Raw genomic sequence first — 19,522 nt, forward strand, 5'->3', positions numbered from 1 at the left:
TTTCATTTTGAGACAGGGATGTGAGAAGCACATGCCATTATGCCTGTTTTCTAAAAATTTCCATGGCAATGCTGAAAGGCAGCTGGCACCATCATCTGACTGGGAACTACGGTTGTTTGCACAAGCATCAGACAAAAAAGCTTGAATGCTGCTTGCTGGTGTTCTGATACTAGAGACGAGAGACACCTAGCCAAACCTGTAGTGCAAAAGGGGACATGATGTTCTTGCCGCAATGCTTTCTTCCCTGCGGAGAAAAGGGTGGAAGGGCTGCTTAAGCTGATATCACAAGAGCTGACTGACAATGATCGAGGCTGTTTATTTTGAAATTTTGCTACACAATATATTTTTCTCGGGGCTCTGGCATATCCCCAAGGATTGGAACTAAACTGCTCATTAGCACTCTCATTTACTGCAGAGAGTCTACCATTCTAATATCCATTCTCTGCGTTTTGCCATGCAAAGATTATCTAGAGATCAGGCAGAATACTTTGCTCTTCTCTTGTGTTTTACATGTGTGACCTTATTGCTGTGTAGACCTCAGTCAATGAGGCTCTGCCTCTCCACAAAGTAGGGGCTACACTGGCCTTCTACTTAGTGCCCTATATGTGTTTTGGACCACAACTCCCATAATTCCTGGCCATTAGCCAGGCTGCCTAGGACTGATGGGGCTTGTGGTCCAAAATGTTTAGGGAGCACCAGGTTGAGAAAGGCTGGGCTATACTATACGAAGTACATTAGTACTGCAGAGCATTGCACCATGCAACAATTTAGAAGCACAATTGATTCCATATACAGTTGAAAGTGTAGGGAGGCCCTGCTGGTGATGCAAACATTGAGAGTTGCCTGGTTGGTGGTGACCCATGACACTTGTGACAGGACCTTCTCAGTGGAGGCCCCACATTTCTGCTACACCCTCCCTAGTGAGGTACATCAATCTATTCACTTTTGGGGAACATTTTTAAAACATTCCTGTTTACCGAGGCATTTGATGGTTGAAAGTTCTGTCCTTGGCAAGTTTCCAATTATCAGTTTGAGAGGTGGTGATTGCTTAAGCCAGTAGGAATTCACTTCTGGATTCCAAGAAAGATCACAGTACAAATGAGGAATTTGAAACTGTTCTAGAAGTTTTAAATGAATTGTTTTAGGATTGACATGTTTGTTGCCCTGGACTCTTCTGGAGGAAGGTGTGGGGTATAAACGTAATAAGCATTTAATAAAGCCCCATTGGGCAGAGCATTCGTGCAAGGCTTCCACAGACAAGACTTGTGGAGTGAATCTTGCTGGACATCTTGCCTACTGTAAATTCTTCAGTCCATCTTCAAACCTTATGCAGCTTTCCTTTTTCTTTTCTTCTCAGATGTATTCCATAGTTTCTTGCAGAAGCAATTTGGGGTGGATATATCATGGAACCAGCGGCGGAGCTTCATGCTCCGGCACCAGGGGGCGGAGAGCAGGTGGGGCGGGCGTGTATCCTGGGGGTGGGGCATGCTGCTCACAGGGGCATGGCATGCACCCTGGGGGCGTGGCACTCAGCGTGGGCCGGGGGGCCAGCCGCGATGGCACCCAGCCGGGATCCCGCTGCTGGGGTTGGTGCGCTCCCCCCGCACTCCTCTTCCTCCGCCAGTGCATGGAACCATGCTATTTTCTTTCCAGTTTTTGTGCCACAAGATGCTTTAAATGCCACAGCCGAATGATGTACCATGGGTTGTGGAATTTTGCTTGCAGGAGAAAGACGAGACTATATTGCCTTCAAGGCATCTTAAATATGATCTGGGGCTGTACAGCTTTTTCCCTCTGCTCCATATTTTATATTATGCTGTTGTTGTTAATAATAACATTTATATCAGCATTAAAAACACCACAATGCACATATTTTGCTTCTGTGGTTGCAAAAGAAATGACCGGCCTTCTCTGCTATGTTCAACTATAGAGAACCATAGGGAGATCAGGTGACCCTCCTCCTTGCTGTCCTCAATAAATGCTGTATTTCTGACAGTAGATGAGCCACAAGTCCTTTACTCCATTATTCCTTCTACCATTCCCCCCTAAACCTAGTAAAACCTCTGGTGTTTTTGAGCCACTGCAGCTATCTCTGTGTGAGGAAACCTGGATGGCACCCATTCTGTCTATTAAGGTTCCCTTAATCAGCGTCACTGTCATTTCTGTAAGTGATACTGAAAGTATCATCTGATTAACACCCATTGATATATGGATTCTCCCCTTTTGTGTCTCTCAACCTAATTTTCACAGCTTGATGAGAGGGGAAAATTAACATCCCATGAAAAGTTTTAATCTGTATTTTTCATGCTAAAACTATGATGAACCTAAACAGGTGTTCTCCTGACTAATTCATAAATTAAAGCAATTCCTAGAAGAACCTCTACACTCCAGAGGAAAACAGATTTAATTTTATGCAAGTTGTTCATTGAATTGCAAATAAATACAATCTGTTTTAAATCAACTACAGGCGGAAGGGAGGGCAGAGAGATAGGAACAGGTTGGGTCATTGCATGGACAGAGCAAGAATGAGGAACAGGTAGCAGTCAGTGGGTCAGGACAGTGTGGGCCCATAATGCCTAGCTGCTTCCTAATGCCAGGATTGCTGCCATTCACTGAGAAGGAGGAGAGGCAAGGTGGCAGGGAGGTCAGGGTGGTGTAGTGCAGAATGTTGCTCCTGCTGCTGTGCCTACACCATGCTAACCTTCCTGCCAACTCAACCCTCCCTCTCCCCCTCTCAGAAACTGGCAGTGACTCCAACATGAGAAAGCCAGCTCAGCCCTACCTCTCTCTGACCCACTGGCTGCTACCGTGAGTAACCTGTGGCCCTTCAGATGTTGTGGACTACAACTCCCTCAATCCCTTGCCACTGGCTATGCTGGCCGCAGCTCGTAAAAAGAGCAGGCCAAAAGCACATCCATCTCAGTCTCCTGTTTTCACAGTGGCCAACCAAGGCTTATGGGGAGCAAAAGAACTCTACCCACTTGTGAGTCCCAACAACTGGCAATCAGTGGTGCCTTCAGCAGTGGAGATTGGCTACCCCTGCTGCAGAGGGAGGCAACAAAAGTCTGTGCTCAAGGTCATTCAAGGTGGAAGGATTGCTGTGTGAAGTTGTTAGGGAAGGAAACGCTTGCCATATAGTTTCCCCATCGCCGTTTTGCTCAGCACATATTGAATGTCTCCTCACCATGCAGGAATTTCAAGGCACACCGTAGACTCCTGTTCTGACAGCCATGAATATTATCTGGGGGGAAAGCTAAGGAGCAAGAAGAGACAAAGTTTCAAGACCGGCAATGAACAGAAGTGAGAGCCTGTGAAACAATAAATTAGGATAAATATCAGATTCTCCCTTCACAGGCCTGTGCTGTAAGCTTAGTTCCTTCTTTTGCTATCAAGCCCAAACAAGGGCTCCTGTATCAAAATGCTGCATATGTAAAAAAACCCAAAACCACAGCTTGCTTGCCTTAACACATCCCAGGGCTTTGTTGTTAAAAAGGATTTATGCAGCTTTGTCCCATAGGATATCAGCATATTTTCCCTTCTCAAATCAGCACACAAGCCAGCCTCAGAACTAAGCAGCATATGCGACTCACCATGCACTGCTGAATCTTAGAGCAGGGAGAGAGGGGGGAGAGGGGGAGAGGTGGGGGGGGGAGCTGAGAAAAGCTGCAGTTGGGTTTTGAATGTCAGCAAACTATTGGCAGCAGTAGCTTAGGTTCAGTGTGCTGTCTAACTGCAATATCCTAGAGAAGAGAATATTTTTTATTTTATTTTTAAAGGGACGAGAATACAGACTCAAGTTAGATGATGCCACCTTAAAGGCAAATGCTTTTCAGAAACTTCTGGCAGTCATCTCATGCCTTTGAGAAAGAACTGTCAGCAAAAGGCATTTGTTTTTGCATTACATTCTGGGGGCGAAAGTTACAGATCTATACAGTTATTTTTTAAAAAAACCCAGTGCTCAAAATAACAGAGCTGCCAGATGGTGGTGTGGTATTCACACATTTCCCTTTAGCCTAAATATTCTTCATACAGGGCTATAGGACTAGATGTGTTCCAGATTGAGGGAATGAACTAACATTTGAGAACGGTTGTGCCCCTGTATTTGCTAGTCGTCAAGAACATATCATGCCAGCTTGGTTCAAAAGCCAAAGGATCCCTTTGTGTCACCAACCAAAAGCCAAGGGCAACTTGGCCAAGTGCACAGAGGGAAAATAGAGCAAAAGAACCATGTTGGTCAGTGAAAGTACACAAACAGATATTGATGCTTGCCAGATAACTAATAGTTGAGCTGGTGTCTGCTGGGAGGCCAACTGTCTGCTTGCATTTCCAGATGGAGATGAAAAGGTAAACAGTACAAAAGATGCATGGGGCAAGTTGAACAAGCACAGGTCAAGTTATATATACAGAATAGTCTTGGATAATTAGGCCAATCCAGTGGCAAGGAAGGTAATTTGAGACAGCAAGGTATGTGACCCACAAAAAGCTGCATATTATCTGGAGAGCCATGGGGAAAAGCCAGACCGGAATCCAGGAATAATCTACCATAAGACAGACCCCCTCAAGTTGTCATGTATACTTCCCAGCTCAAACAATTTGGTGTACAGTCAATAATCTGCAGTCTATCCTGGACAAGGATTATTCTCTTTCATGGGCTTCAGGTGGTAGGACTACCCTGGCTCACAGACAGTCCTCTAACCTGACATGGCTACTTGCTTGTACCAATAGATCCTGCAATGTACTCATAGGCTAACTCTGCCTCATTCTGTTCCAGACAACACTGTTGTAGGACCCAGTAATGTCAGCCACAATATCAAGGCTTTAGTCCAATGCTCATCTTCCACTATGGTGTGTGCTATCATTTGTCAGCCATGCTGGTTTGCATGCTGCATAGGACAAACCGGTGGATCTCTACACAAAAAAGAATAGACACTAACATGACACCAGAAAGGGAGGTAATCAGAAACTAGCAAGGGGACATTTCAGTTTCCTAGGACACTTCATTACCGATCCTAAAGTGACTATTCTTAAACACTGCAACTTCAAACAGAGGCTCCAGTATGAACTTGTTAAATGCAGTGAAGATGCACTTCTTTACCCTGGCTTTTTCACTTGAGATGTGCATTTTTAGGAACCACCCTATTTCTGTGATTGAAAGTTTTTAAAAACTGTTCTTAATATTAAATTTTAGTTTTTGTAACTAACTCTAGGACCTTAGGATAAAGGGCAGATAATTAACAACAGCAACAACAACACCTGTACACTTAATCCAGATACCTGGTTTCTATCCAACTTCATGCTTTAATTAGTGTCCTGAACCACGGGGTACCGGGCAGCAAGTCCCTCTGGAGTGCATGATCCCACGGGAGATGCTAGCATGCAGTCCAGCAGGCCAACAGGTTCAATGTCCAGTCAGGCCAGGTTCCCACCTCTGCAGCCAATACAGGAGTCAGGGCACCTTGAGGTCAGTTCTGCACACACACACAATCCCAAAGAGCTTCCTGGACCATTCAACCCCTCGGCAATACTTCCCTCTTATATTTTGCATGCTGATTGCAACATCTGGGCTTGATGAGGCACATGACCCTCATCTGTCCTGGGCGTATTTCAGCTGAGGAATCACACACCTCCCAGAGCTAGTGAGCCCCAGCTGGCCAGCTAGGGAGGTGGGCTATGGGCCCTTGCCTGCCTCAGCCTCCTAGAGCAGGCACCCCCAAACTCGGCTCTCCAGTTGTTTTGGGACTACAATTCCCATCATCCCTGACCACTGGTCCTGTTAGCTAGGGATGATGGGAGTTGTAGTCTCAAAACATCTGGAGGGCCAAGTTTGGAGATGCCTGTCCTAGAGCATCCTTTCCTGCTGTTCCTTACACCTCAGAGCCTTCCATGTTTGTGGACACAGTGGCTGCTCTGGCTCTGATGATGGGTCTTGCTGCTCTGGTTCCTGTCACTAATCCCATCCCCTAGTCATCCTCCACCAGCCCATGAGTATTGTTTACACCAACCTCTCCTTCTCCATCCCCAGCTTGCCCAAGATCCTCTTCCTCTCCCCGCCATCCCAGACATCCTGCAGCTTCATGGCAATTAGTTTATCAATGCTGGGGCTATCCTGAACATAAATATTTGAACAGTTACTGTGATTATTTCAACATGTTTGTAAGAATAATAAGGAATTGCTCAGCTTTATGATCCTGGTACTGCAAGGTGCTGCAAAGCACTTAGTGGTGTTGCGTTGACTGCCTTTTGCTCATGCAAAAGGCATTGTAAGCTAGTTTGTGGACCTACACCAAGCTTGTGTAAATATGTGGATTACCCATACTACTTATCCAGGCTTCCTCACACAGAGACAGCTGCAGTGCCACCAAACCACTGCTCTAACCAATTCTATTGGATATCATAGGATGAGGCCAATTTAGTTAAAAATTGAGTGCCCCCTGATAGTTTTTATGATGTCTTGTTGTGATGGTGTTTTGATGGCTATTGAACAATTTGACTGAAAGGGTTTGGGGTGATTGCTCATAGTTGACAGAGTTCATTGCTTATCAAAGAGTGATCACTACAGTGGTACCTCAGGTTAAGTACTTAATTCGTTCCGGAGGTCCATACTTAACCCGAAACTGTTCTTAACCTGAAGCACCACTTTAGCTAATGGGGCCTCCTGCTGCTGCCGCGCCGCCGGAGCATGATTTCTGTTCTCATCCTGAAACAAAGTTCTTAACCTGAGGTAATATTTCTGGGTTAGTGGAGTCTGTAACCTGAAGCGTATGTAACCTGAGGTACCACTGTATTTGTTTATTATCAGCTTCCTAGATAGGGATAGAATAACAAATCAGGATTTCAATAGCAAACATATGTGCCAACAGTGGTCCTTTCAAGTCCAGTATAACACCATAGTTGATGCCTTTGCATCACAACAGAGATTAATGTGCCCTGCAACTACTGCCACAAATTTTAGGATGGGGACATTTTGCTGATGATTTAGTGATGCTTGAAAGTAGAGTAAATAACTTCCCAGTTCTGCTTTCTATAATTATCCAAGTTGTGACCTTAGAACAGCTCCTGTAGCTTTTCCACCTGACGCTGCTTTAGCTGCATTTGCTTTATTGCCAGATACAGCAGATGGCCAAGTTCATGCCCCTCTTTCCTGTTAAAACATCTTCAGGTTCTTTAATAGATAAGATGACAAATTCTATCATACATTTGCATTTCAGGTTTCAGAGACATTTCCCTCCACATGCGCGGAAATGCCATTAATCGCAGTCACGATGTCAAGGACTAATTTATATGCTAACAGATCTGATGCTTGGCTTCTTTCTGCTTTGGAAAGGGATGACTGGCAACAGAAAAGAGGCTAAGGTGTGGGGTGAGGAAAAGTGGAACCTTCCCATTGGTATGGAAAGTCGATTGCAACTCTACTTGTAGTCCCACCTCTTGGCAAGCAGCCTTGGATCTTACAAGCCACTTTCTTATTTAGAGGATTATAGGCTTGGGATATGAGGCTGTTGCTTGTGCTGTTCTCTCACAGAGTGGCAAACTTTGGATGAAATCCAACCAAAATTAATGAGTTTAAAAATATTATACAAAATTAATAAAAGCCCAAAGCATCAACATTAATGATATTTTCTAGATTGTGAGCCTATTGGCCATGTCTTGTGTTTTCTGTTTTTTATACCATCTCGTACGTATTTGGCACTTTTATAAATAATAAATGGTGATGTCGGTTTTCAAAAGATATGTCACTAATCCCCAAATCTGCATTTTGTTAGCCTAGAACTAGACATTCACGATTTTAACAAGGGGAAATCGTGGGTATGAACTTGCTTTTTAGGGTGTTGCTGGTGAACATTAGTTTTTGTATTTATTATTACTCGTTTCTAATCCCCTGTTGTAACATTAAAAATGACCCTAGACTGCATATCAACCCACAGTACATAGGTGAGCTCTCCAGTGCTGAATAGAAAAAGGAAATATAGGGAATATAGCCTGTTTCACTGTCGCTAGTCCCTGATTCAACACATTACTTTGGTAGGGCTGGCAGCTCTTCTAAAAAATCTGCATTCAGTAAACATATTGATGACACATCAGTCCAAATGTCTGGATGATGTCTTCTAGCTGTTACACATAGATTTTGAAGAGCTTGAGGGACAAGATGGAACCCCAGATATCACTAGCTGGTGGGCAGAACAAAAGTCCCTCAGCATCACCTTCTCATTCCATCCCCTGGGAAGGACTGTAGCCACTGTAAGGCCATGCTGCCAAGTCCCAACAAAAAGAGATCATGTAGAATGATACCACAGTCAATTTCTTATGCTTTTGTCAACCACCCTGTATGATATAAATGAGCAAACAAGCAAGCAAACAAAATATACATCTGTGGGATCAATTAACACCTTCCATTCTTCTGGGTGTTGTGTACTTTACATTGTGCATATTATTTACCTTAGTGATCTCTTTGCACCTATATTGTTTTGTTGAAAAATGAAAGCTTGTGGTGAAGATGATGATGATGATTTATTTGAAGTGGGAACAGGCTTAATACCATCTCTTGGCATTCTTGGGGTATGCTTGACCCCCAGACTGGATTTATACAGTATTTTTCCCCTTTATTTTTTAAAATTACTTTTTTATTCAAAATTAAAACAAAACATATTATCCAGAAACATATTATCCGTATTTTCTCCCTTTTTTCCTCCCTCCCCTCCCTCCCCCCACAGAACCCACCCCCACCCCCTGACTTCCCTCAGTTCCAGTCTTTGATTTCTCTAAAAATGCTGTTTTCTGCATGTTACACAGTTGTATAGATCCTCAAACTATTTAGCTGATAATTATAAATAAAAAGTTTGTGAATGTTTATTCAAAACATACAGTAATATATATATATATATATATATATATATATATATATATATATGCAGTATTTTTTTTTCTATTGACAAGGGGTTAAAAGAACAATTCAAATCAATTTCATTTGTCCAGCTGCAGCCTTTTAGGTTCCTGTCTTTTCCCAGCCTCACACCTTCTGGGCAACTTGCAGTGTTCTGTAAGCGACACTTAGTACAAATGGGGTTACTGGCTTTCTTTATTTGATAGTCTGTCTCAACATGCAATCTGTTTTCAACTCTGTCAGCCAAGGTGAATATAACTTTTCCTTTGCAGTCTCTGCATGACACTTCTAACCTTTTCCCGACATGAAGATATCAAGCATGTTGAAAAACACTACAAGCTTTAAATCGAGCCAGTGACCTCGAATGAAATGTTACGTTGCATTTTGGGCTGCATGTTGAAGTTTCGCATTTCGCCCACCCCAGAAAGTGGTGTTGCTGCTTTTTAAAAATGTCAGCCCCATATAATATATGTGAGAGATGGTAAATATATGTCAAATCATCTTTCTTTGTTTTACCTGATGAGCTAGTGAATGAAATCAGGCCAAATAGGGAAGATGTCAATAGAAGGAGGAGGGAATGGAGAGGTGAAGGTAACAAATAATAGGGGACAGAGGGAAGGAAGAACTAGGAACTGATGCGAACAAATGCAGCTGGAGTAACTAGGGCTTTGTTTTAGCTGGGGAGCCAGTGTAGTGTCATGGTGAGAGTTTTGCGACTAGGACCAACAACACCCAGGCTTTAATCACCGACTTGTCCATGAACCACAATGGATGCATTTGGCCCAGGCTCTTAGCTTAATCCCTTCACAGGATTCTTCTGACAATAAAATGGGACAGTGGAGACATGGATACCACTCCAAGTTCTATGGGAAAAGAGTGGGATAAAAATGTAAGCAGTAAAGTAATGAGGACTACGGGTGGAGTGGCCCCTTTCACATCACTTGATGGCTCCTTGTGGTATTTTCTGGCCTGCTGTTGCTTCTGAGGCATGCCTGAGAGAGAGCCATGTGGTTCAAAGTGTGCAGTGTGCAGTGATGTGGACCAAACAGTGCTTCAACTTGAGGAGTGTAAGGTAGGACACATGGCCACCGTCATTATGGGTTTAGAGACCATCCTATTTGTGGGTTAATGGAAAGAGTGAATCTTGAAGGAGGATTTGAGGGAAGAGAGAACAATGGAGCTGAGAAGGAGTTCCAGGCACAAGAGATAATAAGGCCAGGTATGGAGATGATTCTAGTTTCTCAGCACAGGAAATCTTTATACAGGAAACGAGCCTGCTCTAATGGTGACAGACTCACAGCAGGGACTGTAAGCCAACCTCATCTTTTGTCTATTAAACTGAAATGCTGAATTGAATGTGATCATTAACAGGCAGCCAGAACAATTCACTGGAAAAAGAGTTGTAAAGTGTTCAGAAGAAGATCCTCTTTACTGTAGATGCACTTCGTAGATTGTGTTGCAACTGAGAATCTTTACCTATTAATCATTACAGCAATTATTAATCATTGTAGCAAATCTGTGGCCATTGGTTAGTTATAATTATAGCTGTAGTCAATCCAACGATATGTGGAAAGCCACAAGTTCCCCAATCCTGGTATAGAGGAATTGTGATTTAATCATAGACTGAATGTATGACTGGCTGTTTGGACACAGCTCCTTCAGATTTCACCATATGCAAAGGCTGAATCACATGGCCTTCTGGGCATTTGTTGTTGGTGCTGCTGCTTGTTAACATTATTATTATAATACCCATCTTTCACCCTTAGGCTTCCTGGACGGGTCACAACAATTTACAATAAAAAAGTCAAAACAGTATAAAACAAATTACAAAATACAGAAATAAGATGGGCCCTAAAAAGTATGCATAAAGTGTCAAAGATCAGGGTAAAGAGGTGCATCTTCAACAAACAATAAACATTGTACAGTGAAGGTGCCAGGCCCACCTCTGTGGTGAGGCAATTCCACAACTTAGGGGCTGCCACAGAAAATGCCATACTCTGAGCCACCAGCACTCAAGCTTCTGTGGGTGGTGGAACTACAAACTGGGTCAGTAGTGAAGGAGGCAGTCTTTCAGATAGGTGAGACCCGAAGTCATTTAAGACTCTAAACTAATTTGTGCATTAATATTGGGCCTGGCAATGAACTGGCAACCAATACAGCTGTGTTAAAACAGGCGTTATATGTCTTCTTGACAGGAAAGAAATAAAAAAGCAAGACAGGAGAGGGGGTGAATCTCTTTGTTTCTGCAATGTCATGCTGCGACCATATCCATAATACCAGTAAACAGTAATTATGATCCTTAAAATATGTAATTTCATCAATACAAGCAGCTGGTCTTTGCCCACAGGAGATAATCCATCACATTACCAATACATTACCAGTTTGAAACATTTCTCCTTCAGTCAAAAATGTCCTTAAGTATTGGAACTGCTGCTCAAAAATCTGTAAATTAACCAACTAGTTCTAATCAGATATTTTCAAAACTGATATAATGCAGTCATATGTGTGTTGACTTAAAAGTAGCAATGGAAGGCATTATCTATTTTGGCTCTTTTGATTTCTCATTTTCCCAGTCCTAAATTAAAAAATCCACATTTCTGCAGCCATTTGTGGGTTATTAAAATCATGAAAATTATTCAGCATTTTAGTGTGAATTTCTCCTATTAAACATGTTTTCATTGGCAGTTGTGACCAATGTACACATTTTTGCAAACAATTTATTACAATATAATGCATTTCGAATGCTGTTTTAACAAATGTATGCATTTCGGTACACATTGTCCTCCAATATATGCATTTATGTAAACATTGTTTGGTATGAGGACTGCATCGCAAAATTTGAATTTTGAAGGATGGCCATGCTTTGGTTTGCATATTGCTTTGAAAAGTGCAAATTTTAAAGATTTGCCTTTAAATGTGAACTGAATTGAATTTGTCCCCCATCCCTGCTTAGAAGCAAGTATCTAAATAGGGCTTATTCCCAAGTAAACGTGTATATATTTGGCACCTTTAATATTTCATGGTTATAAAAAGATTTATGTGATCAGAATGGCACACACGAAACCAAAACCATTCATTATTATTATTTAAATACCACCACCACTTGATATGATTAAAGCTGCAGTAAAGGATGGTAAATAGAATACATTAAATTGCACAATTAGATCCCCCCCTACTGAGTTAAACCCTAGCTGCTCATGTAATAATAATAATAGCAGAACAACAGCAGCACTGCGGTGCATCAGCCTATGAACAGGGCCTGCTAATGATAACAATCTCTGCTAGAATATGAAGAACTCCCACTGGACTATCTTAGGCCTACATTGAACCAAAGCTAATTGCTGCTTTATAAAAATTGTCTTCATTTTTATTTATTTCCCTAGCTATCAGAGAGAGCAGAAGCCCTGCCAGAAGCACTCTTACACAAAGTAATGTATGAGCAGCCAGTCAGCCAAGCTTCAGTTTGCAGAGTAATTAGTATCTTTCATGAATGATACATTTTTTAAAAAGATGAAGAATGGCATGCAACTTAGATCTTATTGAGAGAGAGAAAGCGAGAGAGAGAGAGATGCCAGTGCTGCTACCTCCTGTACTATTTAGCTACTTCTATTTTCATTTCGAGAAGGAGGGTGGAATATTCTTTTCTTTTCTTAATTTGGCAAGGACTTGGGTATGGGCATAAAGCACACGCCCAGAGAGACCGGAATACTGTACAGTGAATCTGGTACAAGAATTCCCTGTGACACAGAGCTGTTTGAGAGGCTTCAGTTATTGTTGTTTAGAAAAGGCATCAAGAGGCTCTCAGAGGGAGAGGCTAACTAGGAGCTGTGGAGAGTTTGGTTCCCATCACATTGTGAGAGCTTTGTTTATGTCACAAATGCAATCCACTGATCCACGGGGAATGAATTGTTTCACAGGCCGGGTGTCAGGAGTGCTGCTTAAGAGTGAGAGGAATTATCCTCTTCCCCTGTGTTTCAAACCAGATATGAACTTGATATTACTTCTATTTCTGACTGACTCACATGAAGTCTAGTTCTGTGCATTTGTCATTATAAGCAACTAGTCCTGCCTAGATCTGTGTACTAGGCAGGACTAGTAGGGAGTAGCCAGTAGGGAGAGACAGCAGCATACAGCTGGCCTCCTGAGACGGATGTTTTTGCTGCTAACTGGGAGGAAGAATGGGAGGGGCAAGGTAGCAAGGAGGGCTGGTGCTGTGTATACCCACCAGCAGGAGCACCACACAGTGCCAGCCTCCCTTCCTCCTTGAACTTCTCCATCCCAGGTGTGCATCTGCATCTGGGATGTACCTTCCAACATTTCACAGGTGAATGAAAATAGGGGTATGTTTGTAAGACCTTGATCAGGCATAAGCAAACTCAGCCCTCCAGATGTTTTGGGACTACAACTCCCATCATCCCTGACCACTGGTCCTGTTAGCTAGGGATGATGGGAGTTGTAGTCCCAAAACATCTGGAGGGTGAGTTTGCCTATGCCTGACCTTGATTCTCATATAGGAATGTTGGAGAAAGTAAGTTAAGTTCTCATTTTGAATGTGAGCCTACCCAGTTTTGGATTTGATATCCCTCTCTATCACTACCTGAAGGAGTCTCAAAGCGGCTAACATTCTCCTTTCCCTTCCTCCCCCACAACAAACACTCTGTGAGGTGAGTGGGGCTGAGAGACTTCAAAGAAGTGTGACTAGCCCAAGGTCACCCAGCAGCTGCATGTGGAGGAGTGGGGAATGGAACCCGGTTCACCAGATTACGAGTCCACCGCTCTTAACCACTACACCACACTGGCTCTCACCAGTGTGCACGGACATGCATTATATTAGAAGAAATTGCTTGCAGTGATGTGTATACCAGGGGAAATTTATTGGAAAAAATGTGTCTATTATTAAACGGGCAGTAATCAAAATAACCACACACTGATCCAAAAGAATGCTCAATGAAACATAAGATTGAAAAAAAGGAGAAACCAAGAGAAACAGAATTGCAACAACAGTATGGTTATTTTCAAGGACTTTATATCTAAAGATAAGCAGAACAATGGTACTCTTTGCAACAATGTGAAGAATAAATAAATGGACTCAAATGTGTACAAATAGCATATATACTAACATTAAAACCAACAATATGAAAACGTTACAAACACATACAGTATCCTTGGGTAACAATATTATTAACCACTGACTAAGAGTGAAAGTCTGTTTCAGTGATGAATCTTTCTCACGTTCATGCAATTGATGGATTGCTTCTGATTCCTTGGCAAAAATTCTTAATCAGATTCTAGTTTGAATCAATAATAAGTAGGATAGGTTCCATTCTTTAAATGTGTCATTCTAAATAACATACCAACTCTGCTTCTATATAAGATACAATCTTTCTGAAAAGCAGCTAAGTTGGTAATAAGAAGCAATTCATTATAGTGACAAAGCAAGTCTGAAGAATTGCACCTATCCTAAAGCCATTGCAGGGCGGGGCGGTGCGACACACACTAGTACTTATTGATTCAAGCTGGAATCTGATAAATGTCATCAATCAGTTGCATGAACTTGAGAAACATTCATAATTGAGTGATCTGCAGCTGGTGGCACATATTATTCCTTGTTTGCTGGGATTCTCTATGTTTTTGTAAAATTTTCATGATGTTGATATTTTATATTATAATAATATAGATACTATTTTTAGTATAATAGAATAGTATTTGTATATATTTAATTCTCTTTCTTTATTGTGCATATTTTCCATAGCTAACAGAAGTTCTATGCTATTGTGGATAGAAATTTACAAACAGGAATAGTGCAAGTTAAGTGCAAGATGTCAAACACTGATACTTTCAGAAGTGCTACATTGTCAGAAATTGCATCGAATGTCAAAAGGACAAATTAGCTTTGGTTTGCCATGCTCAGTTAGCTTGTTATAGACAATACTAAAAAAAAAAATCAATTAAAGGCACATCCTATGAGATGTGACTTTTTCTTTATTATGCATCAAACGACCACCATACATTTGTTTGGGAAGAACTCAGAAATGGTAAAGGTAAAGGTAAAGGGACCCCATAACATTTGATCCAGTCGTGGCCGACTCTGGGGTTGCGGCGCTCATCTCGCTTTAGGGAGCCGGCATACAGCTTCCAGGTCATGTGGCCAGCATGACTAAGCCCCTTCTGGCGAACCAGAGCAGCTCATTGACATGCTTTCGAACTGCTAGGTTGGCAGGAGCAGGGACCGAGCAACGGAAGCTCACCCCGTCGCGGGGATTCGAACCGCTGACCTTCTGATCGGCAAGCCCTAGGCTCTGTGGTTTAACCCACAGCGCCACCCGCGTCCCGGCAGTACCATTTGGTCCCGAAGTACCATTACCTCAGAAATGGTACTTCAGTGCAAAAGATGTAGGTTGCCACATTCATTAGTCCATTAGCAACCCCTCCTCTGCATATCACAGTAAGGTAATACCTTTATATGAACCAGCTAAATGTCACCAAAAGTATGTGAGTATTGCCACGGTAGTTAAATAAATGCACAAAATAGGAATGGGCAGAATGAACAGAACAAAGAGCCATTTCACACATATATGTTCATAACTTGATAGCTGTAGCATTAATTGATTGATTACATTTTTATCCTGCCTTTCTTCCAAGGAATTCAGAGACGAAACACAAGGTTCTCTGTTGTCTTCCACACATTTTATTATCACAACAGACCTGTGATGTAATATTCAGCTGACAGGAAGTGGTTCAAAGTCAGCCAAGAAGCTTCACACTGGCTAGGGAACTGAACTGAGATCACTTTGGTCCAAGGCCTAAATCTGACATGTAACCTCCATACCACATGTATCGGTATCACTTGGTGATTTGCCATCCCAGATCAGACACACAAATAGCACTCCCATATCATTGACCTTGTCATCATGATTTCTAATACAGCCAGCTCATACATTCAGCAATGAATCAGGAAGTGTTGAGAAATCAATGGTATATTCGAGAATTGGGGGGAACAGTTTTCTGAATGAATATACATTCAACTCTGTGTTCAACCATATTCTTCTCTGTCTGGTTCTTTAAATTTATTTCAGATCTGAACAGTGGACCTGAAAGTCAAGATAATGTATGAAAACAATGCTGAATGACAGTTATCAGGATAATGAGAAGAAATGAAAAACAAAGCATGTCTCTTCCCTCAACCATAGTTTCTGTCAGGAAGTGGCAGCAATCCTTGGGTCATAAGGGGGTTAGTTAGCTGGCTCTAGGACACCATCTTAGACTGAGGCTTCTGGGAAGACTTGATGCTCAGAAAGCACCACACCAGCTTACATGAAACTGGGCTGAGCCATGACACATTGTCAGGTTCATTGACAAATAAAAATGGAAGAGGCTGATAGACTCTTGAAACTAAGCACCCAGGCTATATCTGGACCTTTGCTCAACACTCCCAAAATCTACGAGGATGACCGTTCTTCCCTATTACATCCCTGGCAAGATAGGACGGGTGGAGTTCCTGAGCATGAAGCTGGCTCTTTGCTGGCTAGTGATCCCCATTTTACAGCACATGCCCCTTTAATACTCCCAAAGGCTCAGAAAGAGTTAATAGCCCCTCAGCCATCCCATGAGGGAGGGATTGACAGCTAGCGAGCCATTATGGGGTCGCCCTCCTTGCCTGGGGTGCGGCGGGATGGGCTACATCTATTGGGGATGTTTGTCCTGCTGATTTTATATCTCAACATTATACCCTTCTGATTCAGGAGACCTGGTCCAGGGACGACTTAGTGAGGGGATATGATTCCTTTATAGAGGAGGCCAACAAAGGGTTTGGGATCACCACCGTTGAAGGGCAAGGGAGGTATGGCTGCGGGTGTAGATACTACAGGCAAAGGGTTTTGAGATGTGGTGATACTTGAACCCCTTCCAATCTATGCCCCATCCCGAGGGATAAAGGTGAGCAGGGATTACCCTCCTCTGTCATTGGTGTTGTACAATGCCAGGTCTATAGGCAATAAAACCGCCACCATGCGAGACTTTTTTTTATCTCACTGGGGGTTGACCTGGCTTGTGTGACAGAGACCTGGGTGTGTGAAGGTGAAGTAGTCTCCCTGCATGAGATACCACCCCCAGGTTTCTCTGTCCTCCACCAGTTGCAGACTGTGGGTTGGGTGGGAGGGGTAGCATTGTTAATCCGGGAGGATTGCTCTTTCAGGGCTCTGCCATCACCATCAATCTCCGGCACTGAATGTGTTGGCCTAGATTTGTGTATACAACTGGTCAGTGTTCACAGATGCAATCTCAAGTTGGTGGGTGAGTTGTCTGACTTCTGAATCAACTGCATCCTGCTACCATTTTAGTAATTCCCTGTGCATCAGAAAGTTTCCTCTTTCTTAACTTTCATGGAAGTCCACACAAAGTTTTAGGATAGGAAGGTTTGCAGTGCTATTGAAGAGTTTCTGTTCCTGGGCAATGGGAAGTCAATGTACTTAGTTTTCAAGGAATTTTTTTTTTTTTAATGCAACACTTACCATCGAAGAGCTGCTTTTATATCAATCTCATTTCCCAACATTAACATAATATTTTATTGCAGGATTGTCATGGATGATTAGTTAAAAGGCTTCCATGATGAATAGCACTGAGACTGCAAATTCTTTATGTTCCTCTGGTTTATTAAATGCATGTACTTTGAGGTTCTCTGGTGCATTCTACAAACACTATTGTTTGGGTGAGAAAAGTCTCCTTGGAAAAACCCAAAAAAGGTCCAGTCTTTCAAAGACTTGTGTTTGGTAACTTAATTTCCATCCCAATTTCTTTCTTTAAGACAGGATTTGAGATAGCATTCCAACACCAAATGGTATTTGAATATGAAAGGTATACCTTTGTCCTGAATATTCATACCAAAATTCACTCCAATTCAGTGAAGATTTCATGTTACAAACAACGATACACACAAATGGAATGCCAAAAAGTTATACCAATGGCTTATTTCACTTGGCTGATGATTATCCAATGATAAATCCCTATATTTACCTAGTATTGAGAATTGTAAAAAGAAAAAGAAAAGGCAATATTAGCAAAGATGGAATTGTCAAGAGAGAGGGGATCATAGAATCATAGAGAGCTGACTAGGAATTTGATTTTCTGAATTTTTCTGAAAATCTTGATGTCAAGCTTATCTGCATGGTTCCCCCCACCCCCATTTCTCTCTTGCTCCAGAATCTCGACAAAATGAGCCACCAGATTCATCTAAAAATATTAACAATTTGCTGACCAGACTAAATTCTGAGACTCTCTCAAAGCAATCGGGTGTGAATCTCTTGCTACTACAACTCCTCTACACTGATTAAAGGATGGGGCGTGGCATAGATGCCAAATGCAGGCATGCCAACTTTGGTCTCTCATTGGCAAAGCTGCTGCACAGTGTCTGGAATGCCTCACCCCAAGCCTCATACTCCATTCCCTCAAAGGCAAAACCATTCCCCACATTCATTGACAGGGGCACAATATGTTCCTGTATGTTCAATGACTATGAAATCCAGGATTTGCAATTAAAATTACTCAAGATGCTGCTTTCCCTCTACCAAAGTAGATTTGAGAGGCAAGCACAGGGATTACAATGTATTTAAACAGCTTGCTGTGCTACACACAAATCATTTAAAATATTATTCTGCAAGTTTAAAAAGAGCAGATCCAGGCCCGTCTATTCTCATAATTTTTTTCCTGCATCCTAAATCATATTATATAGGATTATTCATATCATTCCTGTCAAGTTCTTGTCTCAATTTAGTAAATGTTTATGTAGTATTTAGCATCCCCATTATTTGTTATCTTCTTTTACCTCTGAAATCCACTCTTGCCCATCAGACAGGGTTATTTTTAAACCATTTTGGCTTCTCTATTCTGATTTTAAAAAGCACAAAAACTTCATTCATTTTCTGGAGACCTGTTTCTTTCTGACTTTTCCATTAGTTGACTTCTCCAGATAATGTGGTCATATGATAACTGTGTGCAGCACTTCTTCCCACCTCCGACAGCTGTTCCTTTTCAATAATTTGAGGAGCAGGACGAATCTGGAACATTGTAGTGACATTGTAGCTTCATGAGTGACATGAAGCTTGACCTCACAATTACTTGCTGAACAGTCATAGTAACATATGGTATTCCCCCATGACTCTCCAACATGCAATCCCCCCACCCTGGGAGTATTTTGCATACAGAAATTAACTTTGACAAGAAGCAGTGGCTATCATCATCATCTTATCTTATGACTTTTCAAGTCGCAGATCTGGAACACAGAATGAAGAGCAGAATTTCACCACCTGCAACCTTTGCATCACTTTCAATAGCCAGGGGTTCAGAGAAGCCTCACACAGTCAGTGAAATGCAGACTAATTAACAATCCTGGTCAGCTGGACCTGTAGCAAAGAGCAAGCACTTGCATCCAATCAGTGAATGTCTGCAGCCTAAATTTGTAGTCCTATAAACACTTGCCTAGGAGCAAGTGCCATTGAACTGAATGAGACTCTTTACCGAGTAAGCTTGCAGAACAAGAATTAGTGCAGCCTGAGGGATATTTATTTCTCGAATAATGCCTTCACCCCAGATGTGCCCATTTGGTTGCTTTGATATGCAAAAACAGCACTTTTACAAGTTTATTCC

General features: G+C 42.1%; 1 protein-coding gene across 1 annotated transcript in view; it reads right to left on the minus strand.

The window, feature by feature from the left end:
• The window catches only part of SLU7 (SLU7 homolog, splicing factor), a 252,508-nt gene that overhangs the window by 215,816 nt on the left and 17,170 nt on the right, over positions 1–19,522 (minus strand). The gene's annotated exons all lie outside the window — the stretch shown is intronic.

The sequence above is a fragment of the Podarcis raffonei genome, chromosome 2, assembly GCF_027172205.1.
Source record: "Podarcis raffonei isolate rPodRaf1 chromosome 2, rPodRaf1.pri, whole genome shotgun sequence".
Lineage (NCBI taxonomy): Eukaryota > Metazoa > Chordata > Lepidosauria > Squamata > Lacertidae > Podarcis > Podarcis raffonei.